Here is a 10,315-nt window from a genome sequence, read left to right as displayed (position 1 = left end):
GGAAGTAGTTTGTCACTCTTTCTTCCTAGTCTGTCTTTGTTTTGTAGCTCATCTGAAACCTTTCCACCATGGGTGACCCTGCTGGTTATTTAAAAAGTTGAGTAGTGTCCAAATGCACAGTTGGTGCCCTTTCATATTCAGATTTAATGGAAATGTCAGAAGGTCCACAGAAGAGCCTCCTGGCATCAGAGCATGGCCAGAGCTCCGGAGAGAAGCCCGCGGCCCCAGGGGTACTGGGTGTAAACTGTGGGGGAGGCCTGATGGGGGCTGGAGCCCATGGGTTCTGCTGCTGGGGAGATGTTGGCAGGGTCTGAAAGGTACAAGATGGAGGGCTTTCTGCCTTTCCGGACCTCCAGTGGCTGCTTTCCCTGCTGTCACTGCACACAAGTACACTTAGAGTGGCGATTTTTGAACCACACCTGAACTTGATGTCGTTGAACGTCGATTTTGTCAGACAGGGCCTGCTGCTCTTCATAGTGGACATACTGTCTCTTCTGGATGTGAGCCTCCAGCACCTGCAGCTGCTGACGAGTATAAATGGTTCTGTCTTGATTCTTCTGCGAAGAAAGCTGAGATGTCTGTCTTAATACGAATCTTGGATTCCTGTTCCGACATCCTCACCTCCTGCTCTATTCTCTGAGGGTAATCCCTTTTTACTCTTTTGATGAAATGTTTTGATGCACATAAATTTCTAATTTTTAGTTATGTCCCAGTCATCTGTTTTGTCTTCTTTTGTTTGTGCAATTCTTGCAATGTTTGGTGGGCTATTTAAGTTCTGTATTGTTGTTATTGTTATTAAGTGCCGTCGCAATCTTGTATAGGATTTCCAAGGAGCAGCTGGTGAGCTTAAACCGCCGGTCTTGCAGTTCAAACGGCTTTGCAGTCTGACGCATTAGCCCACAGCGCCACACCAGGACTCCATGTTCTGTATTAGAGCCCTTAAGTGTTCATATTTTATCATTGATGACCTTTATAATTCTAGGATTCACATTTAGGTCTTTAATCCATGCTGAGTTGCTTTTTGTATATGGCTTGAGGTAAAGGTCTTGTTTCATTCTTTTGCATATCGATTTCCAGTCCTCCAGCACTGTCTGTTAAAGAGATTATGTCCCCACATTCAATTTACTTTAGCCTTTTATCAAAGATCAGATGGCTGTATATGGACGGGTTAATATCTGGAATCTCTAATCTGTTCAATTGATCTATGTATCTTTCTTTGTACCAGTACCAGGCTACTTTGATCATTGTAGCCATGTAGTAAATTTTGGAATCAGGGGCATCTAATTTTGCTCTTCTTCTAAAGCAGTGCTTTGCTTATCCTAGGTCTCTTTCCTTTCCATATAACGTTTGTAATTGTTTTTTTCCATACCTTTAAAAAATGTTGGAATCGTGTTATATGTGTAGATTGCTTTAGGTAGTATTGACACTATCACAATGTTAAGTCTTCCTATCCAGGAGGATGGTATATTCTTCCAATTTTGAAGATCTCTTTTGGTTTCTTGTAATAGTGTTTTGTAGTTATTTTTTATACTTCTTTTATTTCTCTGGTTACATTTATTTCTAAATATTTCAAACTTTGGGTGGCTATTATGAATGGTATTATTTTCCTAATTTCCTTTTCAGTGCTATCATTGTTAGTATAGAGGAATCCAACTTATTTTTGTATGTTGATCTTGTACCCTGCCATTTTGTTGAAACTTCCAATGAGTTCTACAAGGTTTTCTCTGAGTCTTTGGGGTTTTCTATGTATAAGACAATAGCATCTGCAAAGAGAAAGCATTTTACTTCCTCTTTGCCAATATGGATGCCTTCAATTTCCATATCTTGCCTTATACCTCTGGGTACCACTTCCAAAACAATATTGATAGGCATGGTGATAAAGGGCATTCTTGTTTGGTTCTTTTTCACAAAGGGTGGGCTTTCAGTTTCTCTCCATTGAGAGAAATGTTGGCTGCTGGTTTTGTAGATATGCTCTTAATTATGTTGAGGAATTTTCCTTCAATTCCTACTTTGTTGAGTGTTTTTATCAGGAATGGATGTTGAAGTTTGTCAAATGCCGTTTCTGCATCAATTGATATGATCATGTGGTTCTTTTCCTTTTCTTTATAATTTATATGGTGGATTACATGAATCACTTTTCTAATGTTGAACCATCCTTGCATCCCTGATATGAATCCCACTTGGTCATGATGTGTTATATTTTTATATGTTGTTGAATACTGTTGGCTAGGATTTTGTTGAGAATGTTTTCATCTTTGTTCATGAGGGATATTGGTCTATAATTTTCTTTCTTAGTGATGTCTTTTCCTTATTTTCATATGAGGGTTATGCTTTCTTCATAGAATGTATTAGGAAGTTTCCCATCATTTTCTATATTATAGAATAATTTGAGTAAAGTTGGTGACAGCTCTTCCCTGAATGTTTGATAAAACTCATCAGTGAAGCCATCTGGACACAGACTCTTTGTTTGGAAGTTTTTGATGATCTGGACAATGTCTTCCTTTGTTATAGGTCTGTTCAAGTTTTCTACTTCCTTCTATAGAAGTTAAGTAGGTCGTGCTTTTCTAAAAATGTATCCATCTCCTTTAGATTTTCAAATTTGTTTCAGTATAACTCTTCATTATATTCTGTTATTATCCTTTTTATTTCTATTGGTTCTGTTGTGACATCACCCACTTTTTTTTATGCACATTATTTGTGACTTTTCCCTCTTTTCTTTTGTTATGTTTGTCAATGGTTTGTCAATTATATCAATCCTTTCAAAGAACCAGCTTCTTGTCCTGTTGAATCTTTGTATAGTTTTTCTTTTTTCTATGTCATTTATTTCTGCTCTAATTTTTATTGCTTCTTTTTTTCTGTTAATTGTAGGTTTACTTTGCCAGTCTGTTTCTAATTGTTGGAGATGCTGTACAAATGTGTTGATTTTTGTTCTTTCTTTCTTTTTTTTTTTGGATGTGTGCATTTACTGAAGTAATTGTCCTCTCAGCACTGATTCTGCATTGTCTCAAATATTTTGGTATGCTGTTTTCATTCTCATCTGTTTCCAAGAACTTTGTGAATTCACAGTTTATTTCTTCACTACCCAGTTGCTTTTCATCAGGGTGTTATTCAGTTTCCATGTATTTGATTTTATATCCTTGGTCTTCCTATTGTTCATTTCTAATTTTATAGTGTTGTGGTCTGAGAAGATGCCTTTTAGTATTTTGATGTTTGCAAATTTATGGAGGCTTGTTTTGTGGCATAGCATATGATCTATTCTGGAGAATGTTTCATGTGCACTGGTAAAGAATGAGTATTATTCTGTTGTTGTGTTAAATGTTCTGTACACATCAATGAGGTCAAGTGGCTGATTGTGTTGTAAGTTCCTCTGTGTCTTTGTCAAGAGTCTTTCTGGTTGTTCTATATTTTTTCGAAAGTGGGGTATTAAAATCTCCCACTACTATTGTTTATTTCTTTCTTTCTTCAAATCTATTAGATTTTGCTTTATATATTTTGGAGCTCTTTCATTGGGAGCATAGATATTTATCATGGTTATACCATCTTGTTCAATTGTCCTTTTAATCATGAGATAATATCCATCTTTTTCTTTTATGCTGTTTTTTGCCTTAAAGTTTATTTAGTCAGTGATTATTATTGCCACTCTTGTTCAGTTTTTTATATTAATTAGCTTGGTATATTGTTTTCTATCCTCTAACTTTTATTATGTTTTTGTCTTTTTGTGTAAGGTGTGTCTCTTGCAGACAACATATTGAAGGATCTTGTTTTCTTATCCATTCTGCCATGTCTGTCTCTTAACTGGTACATGTAATTCATTGACATTCAGTATAATTATCTATAGGTATGAATAAATTTCTGTCATTATGTTTGTTTGTGTTTTATGGTGCTGATGGTTTATTTGTTCTATATGCCTTCCAATGCTGAGTTCATGTTTTTTTGTGTGTGTGTATGTTCTTTCTTATCATTTTCTTCTAGAATTTTTATTTCTTGGTTCATTGTGAAATATTACTTTTCTTTGAGGTTACTCTATAGTCTAGTAACTTTTTCCTTCATTTAAAACAGTCTATTTTATCCTGTAATCTACCTGACCTCCTCATCACCTGCATCTCTGTGACTAATAAATTTTTTAAAAAATCAGAATTTCTTACATATTTATGAATTACAAATATTTTTTAAAAAAATAAAGAAGAAAGACTTTATATCTTTTATCTGACCCTAAACACAATAAGAGAAAACATAAGATGTCACTATATAAATATATATGGAGCTCTGGTAGCGTAGTGGTTACGAATTGGGCTGCGAACCTTAAGGTCAGCGGTTTGAAACTACCGGCTGCTCCGCAGGAGAAAGATGAGGCTTTCTACTCCATAAAGATTTACACCCTCGGAAACCCTGTACAGGGTCACTATGGGTCGGAACCGACTCGACAGCACTTAACAACAATATAAATATATTACTATTTTGCTTTTACTTGTAGCTCCTGGAATCTCTAGGATTTCTAGTTACTATTTTTAATATTTGATTATATATGATCCTTGGAAACCCTTCACAGGGTCACTAGAGTAGCAACTAACTGATGGCATTTAACAACAACAACTGAAAAGGCAATTGTTACTATTCCACTGAGAATTTCATCCATACTAACACAAATCTAAATTAGTTAGAAAATTAGTTGAGCTTTGACAGTGATAAATGAGACTAACACTGAGTATAACTTTATGTGTTCAATGTCTAATTTTAACATTCTGAAAGACTAAGTGAAAAAAAGTTACTGGCCATTTACAGCATTTTTGTTCTTAAAATATAAATAGATGTCATTGCAGTACAATGAGTGTCATAGAGGCAGCACAGGGCCAAGCAGAGACGGCTGACACTGGAAGGACTCTCTGCCTCGCAGATAGGAAAATAATCATGATAACTAAATATGGGCAAAGGAGATCCTAAGAAGCCAAGAGGCAAAAATGTTATCTTATGTATTTTTTTGTGCAAACCGGCCTGCAAGAGCACCAGAAGAAGCAACCAGATGCTTCAGCCAACTTCTCAGAATTTTCAAAGAAGTGCTCAGAAACTATTCCTGCTAACAAGAAAGGAAAATCTCAAGACTGGCAAAGGCAGACGAGGCCCATTATGAAAGATAAATGAAAACCTAACTCCTGACTAAAGGTGAGAGAGAAAAAAAAATCAAGGATCCCAATGCACCCAAGAGACATCCTTCTGCCATATTCTTGCTTTGTTCTGAGTGTTGCTGTTAAGTGCCTTCGAGTCATTCCAACTATTAGCGACCTCCTATAGCTGTTCTGTGGGAGAAAGATGAGGCTTTCTGCTCCCATAAAGATTTGCAGCCTCAGAAACCCTGTGCAGGGTCACTATAAGTCAGAACCGACTCCATGGTACTTAACAGCAACAACATACCTCATGAACATTGATGCAAAAATTCTCAACAAAATCCTAGCCAACAGAATCCAACAGCACATCAAAAAATAATACATTATGACTAAGTAGGATTCATATCAGGGATGGAAGAATGGTTCAATATTAGAAAAACAATCAATGTAATCCACCATATAAATTAGAAAAAGGAAAAGCACCACATGATCATATCAATTGATGCATAAAAATATTTTGACAAAATCCAACATCCATTCCTGATAATAACATTCAACAAACTAGGAATTGAAGAGAAATTCCTCAGCATAATTAAGAGCATATATACAAAACCAACAGCCTATATCACTCTCAATGGAGAGAAACTGAAATCCTTCCCTCGGAGAACAGGAACCAAACAAGGATTCCCTTTGTCACCACTCCTATTCAATTCTATGCTGCAAATCTTAGCCAGAGCTATACAGTAAGATACGGAAATTAAAGGCATCCAAATTGGCAAACTGAAGTTGTCAAATACCTCATTCTTCTTGGATCAACTATCAACATTCACGAAGCAGCAACAGTCAAGAAATCAAATGACGTATTGCATTAGGCAAATCTGCTGTCAGCTTAAGGACTAAAGTGTGTCTGACCCAAGCCATGATATTTTCAATAACCTCATATGCATGTGAAAGCTGAACAGTGAGTAAGGAAGACCGTAGAAGAATTGATGTGTTTGAGTTATGGTGTTGGAGGAGAATATTAATAGTGCCACGGGCTTCCAAAAGAACCAATAGATCCATTTTGGAAGAAGTGCAGACAGAATACTCCTTGGAGGTCAAGATGGACAAACTTCATCTCTCGTACTTCAGACATATTGTCAGGAGGGACCAGTTGCTGGAGAAGGATATCATGTTTGGTAAGGTGCAGGGTCAGAGAAAAAGAGGAAGACCCCCCAATGAGATGGACTGACCAAGTGGCAGCATCGATGAACTCCAGTGTGGCAACAGTAGTGAGGTTGGCCTAGGATCAGGCAGTGTTTCGTTTTGCTGTGCATAAGGTCGCTATGAGTCAGTACCAACTCGATGGCACCTAAAAACAACAACAACAAATTGGCAAAGAGGAAATAAAACTCTCTCTATTTGCAGATGATATGATCCTATACATAGAAAACCCCAAAGACTCAGTAAAAAAAGCTAACAGACCTCATTGGAAGAGTTAGAAAAATGGTAGGGTATAAGATTGACATACAAAAATCAGTTGGATTCCTCTATAGTAACAATGACAGTGCTGAAAAAGATATTAGGAAAGTAATACCATTTACAATAGCTGCCCAAACGATGAAATATCTAAGAATAAATGTAACCAGAGAAACAAAGGACCTATAAAAAGAAAACTACAAAACACTACTACAAGAATCCAAAAGAGACTTACAAAAACGGAAGACTATACCATATTCCCTTATAGGAAGACTTAACATTGTGAAAATGTCAATACTGTCCAAAGCAATCTACTCATACCATGCAATCCCAATCCAGATTCCAATGACATTCTTCAAAGAGATGGAAAAAAACAATTTCAAACAGTATTTTGAAAGGAAAGAGACCTAGGATAGGCAACACACTGCTTAAGAAGAAGAATAAAGCTCTTCCTCTCTTTCTTCTCTTCTGCCTCCTGCCCTCTCTCTCTGGCAGAGGTCACCTTCCTCTTCTTTACCCTGAAAAAAAGTCTCTAGACGGGCCATCTGGTGTGCAGTGTGGTTGATGAGCGGCGCCGGGTTGTTTTCCCTTTCATTGGTGTCAGAAGTGGTGCCCTAACCCGCTCATTTCAACATGCCCTCCCAGCGCCTGCGATCATCTTCCCTGACGCCTTTTTAGCACCCATCACCGGCAGCAGTTAATTATTCAGCCCTCTGGCTCGGATAAGTCCCCTCCTGTGGCTACCCTGGGTATGGAGATTTGGACTCTGGTAACCAAGACATAAAATTCTGTCCGGGACGCAGACCAGGTGCCAGGTTCTGTGTCTCCCATAGTGAGTTTGGAACTCACTGGACCAAGTCCGGGACTTGTCCGTTCTGTCCCCCACCCACTGGAGGGATGCCTCAGAGGGTGGTGCAGCATACAGACCCCCTCCTTGTGGCAGGGATGCCTCCACTGAGAGCTTGGGTCCCCATATATCAGACTGGTCTGAGGTGCGAGCACTGTCTGAACCTCAAGAGACATCTTAGGTTCCAGGCACTGTTCGCTGTCTTACTCCTGGTTGCTATGGGTTCCGGGTCCTCCATACCAGCAAAGTCCACCTTAGGGTGTTTGCTCTGAAACCCTGAGGGCTTAGACCTTGAACCTAAGCGTCTCTTACATCTATCTACTCAAATTTGGCCCCAATACAAATTAGACAACCAAAATACCTGGCCGCCTAATGGCTCGTTCGAATCAGGTCTAATCTAAGACCTATTTAACTTTTGTGAGCACCAGGGAAAATGGTCAGAGATCCTGTATATCCAGGGCTTTTCTTATCTTCGATCTTCTCTTTGTTCCATTGCTTGTCCTTTTGACGCTATCAGCCATTTTGACCCAGCTGGAACCTTCTCCCTATTAAAGAGTTCCATTGCTTGTCCTTTCAACTCCATCAACCAATTTGACCCAGCTGATGAACCCCCTCCCTATCAAAGAGCCCCAAGTGCACCTCCACCCCACACCCCGCTTTGGTCCCTCTTTTACCTTCTCCAGGTTCCCAGGAACTCCCCTTACCATCCTCTTCTTCTCCTGCCGCTTCCCCTCCGTATGCACCTATGCTGCCTTGTACTCATTCCAAATCTCGAAAGTTAATGGACCCTGAGTTTTCTCAGTCCAGTTATATAATAACACCCTTGCGGGAACTGGCTGGGGTAGAGGGAATTGTCCGAGTCCATACCCCTTTTCCAATGGTAGAGTTAGCTTTAATTCAATTCAGACTTTTACCTCAAATTCTGCAACTTTTATTAAGCAGTTTCAATTTCTAATGCAGTCTTACCAACTAACTTATCATGGTATTTTTGTTATTTTAACTAACTCTTTAACCCCTGAGGAGGGTAGGTGAGTGCTGGAACAGGCCCATGCTCATGCAGACCAGGAACACCTCACTAATAACAATCACCCAGCAGGAGCGGAAGCCATCCCTGACAGGGACCCCAGTAGAATTATAACACCCAGGCAGGTATTGTCAACCAAGATAGGTATATTAATTATATACTTCATGGACTGCGCAAGGCAGCCATGAAAGCAGTTAATTATGACAAACTTAGTGAAATTATCCAAGATAAGAAAGAAAATCCTTCCGCTTTTCTCCAACGGCTTACTGACAGCCTGTGGCAATATACTAATCTCGATCCATACTCTGCCGATGGCCAAAGGTGAATTATGGTGCATTTTTTCTGTCAGAGCTACCCCGACATCAAAATAAAACTTAAGAGGCTAGAAAGGGGTCCCCTAACCCCTCAAGCAGAGGCTCTCGCTGTTGCATTTAAAGCCTACAAAGGCCGAGATGATGCAAAGGCTGTAAAAAAAGTACCAGTTATTAGCTCAGGCCATCAACCCCACCTTGCCACCACGTGTAAGTGGGAAACCTGCAAAGTCTCTGGGACCCTGCTTCCGGTGCAACCAGGATGGACATTGGGCCAAAGAATGCCCAAATCCTAAACCTCCCACCAGGCTCTGCCCCAAATGCAAGCAGAAGGGACATTGGGGTTTCGACTGCCCCTTGGCATCTACCAGCCATCTGGTCACCACCCTGCCCCACCCGTCCCCTCAAGCGACCTTATTGGTCTAGCAGCAGAAGACCTATGAGGAGGCCCTGGCCTGTCTGGCCCCACGCGGATCACCGCCCAGGAGCCCAGGGTAACTTTCACCGTGGCAGGTAGGATAATTGCCCTTTTACTGGATACTAGTGCTAGTTTTTCTGCATTGCAAGAATTCTGGGGACCCACCTACTTGTGTTGGAGCTCTATTGTAGGGGTAGAAGGTCAAAGACGACGCCCTCGGCAAATTCTCCTCCTTTTGTGCAAAATTGGCAATTTTGAATTTTTACATTCCTTTTTAGTCCTTCCCTCTTGCCCCATACCTTTATTAGAGTGAGACATCTTATCTAAACTTGGCACCTCCCTCAAGTTTGACTTTCAGGGCCTCTCTAGCACTCCAACATCTTCCTTTTGCCTCTTACTATCATAGGCTATTGAACCTCAAGCCCCTCCTTCCCAGTGGCTCATCAGTCTCGACCTTATGAATCCTATAGTTTGGGACATACATTCCCCGTCAATAGCCAAATGCCCTCCAGTCAAAATCCTCCTCAAAAACCCCACCCATTTCCCAGCCCAAACACAATACCCTCTCCCACAGTCTAATCTTTTGGGATTACAGCCAATTGTTAAAGAATTACTTAAAAAAGGATTTCTAAAACCAACTAACTCCCCCTACAATACCCCCATCCTGGCAATCAAAAAGCCCAATGGGGCCTACCGCCTAGTTCAAGACCTTTGGCTTATTAATGCAGCTGTAGTCCCAGTTCATCCAGTAGTCCCCAATCCTTACACTCTTCTGTCTTCCATTCCTTCTAACACCACACATTTCTCAGTCATTGATTTAAAAGATGCCTTTTTTTCTATCCCCTTGCACCCAGATTCCCAAAATATTTTTGCTTTCACTTGGACCAATCCTACATCAAAGGTGTACATTCAGCTAACATCGACAGTCTTGCCACAAAGTTTCCAGGATAGTTCTCATCTCTTCGGACAAATCCTAGCCCAAGACCTGTCCCTTCTTCACTTAAGGACCTCCCACTGTATTCAGTATGTAGATGATCTCGTACTTTGCACCCCATCACTAGCAGAGGTCCAGCAAGATACGTATGCCCTTCTTAATTATATTGCAGAAAGAGGCTATCGAGTTTCACCCACAAAAGTCCAACTTTTTAAACAGCA

Source organism: Chrysochloris asiatica, unplaced genomic scaffold (genome assembly GCF_000296735.1).
Source record: "Chrysochloris asiatica unplaced genomic scaffold, ChrAsi1.0 scaffold00022, whole genome shotgun sequence".
Taxonomy (NCBI): Eukaryota; Metazoa; Chordata; class Mammalia; order Afrosoricida; family Chrysochloridae; genus Chrysochloris; species Chrysochloris asiatica.
This window is presented reverse-complemented; position numbering follows the sequence as displayed.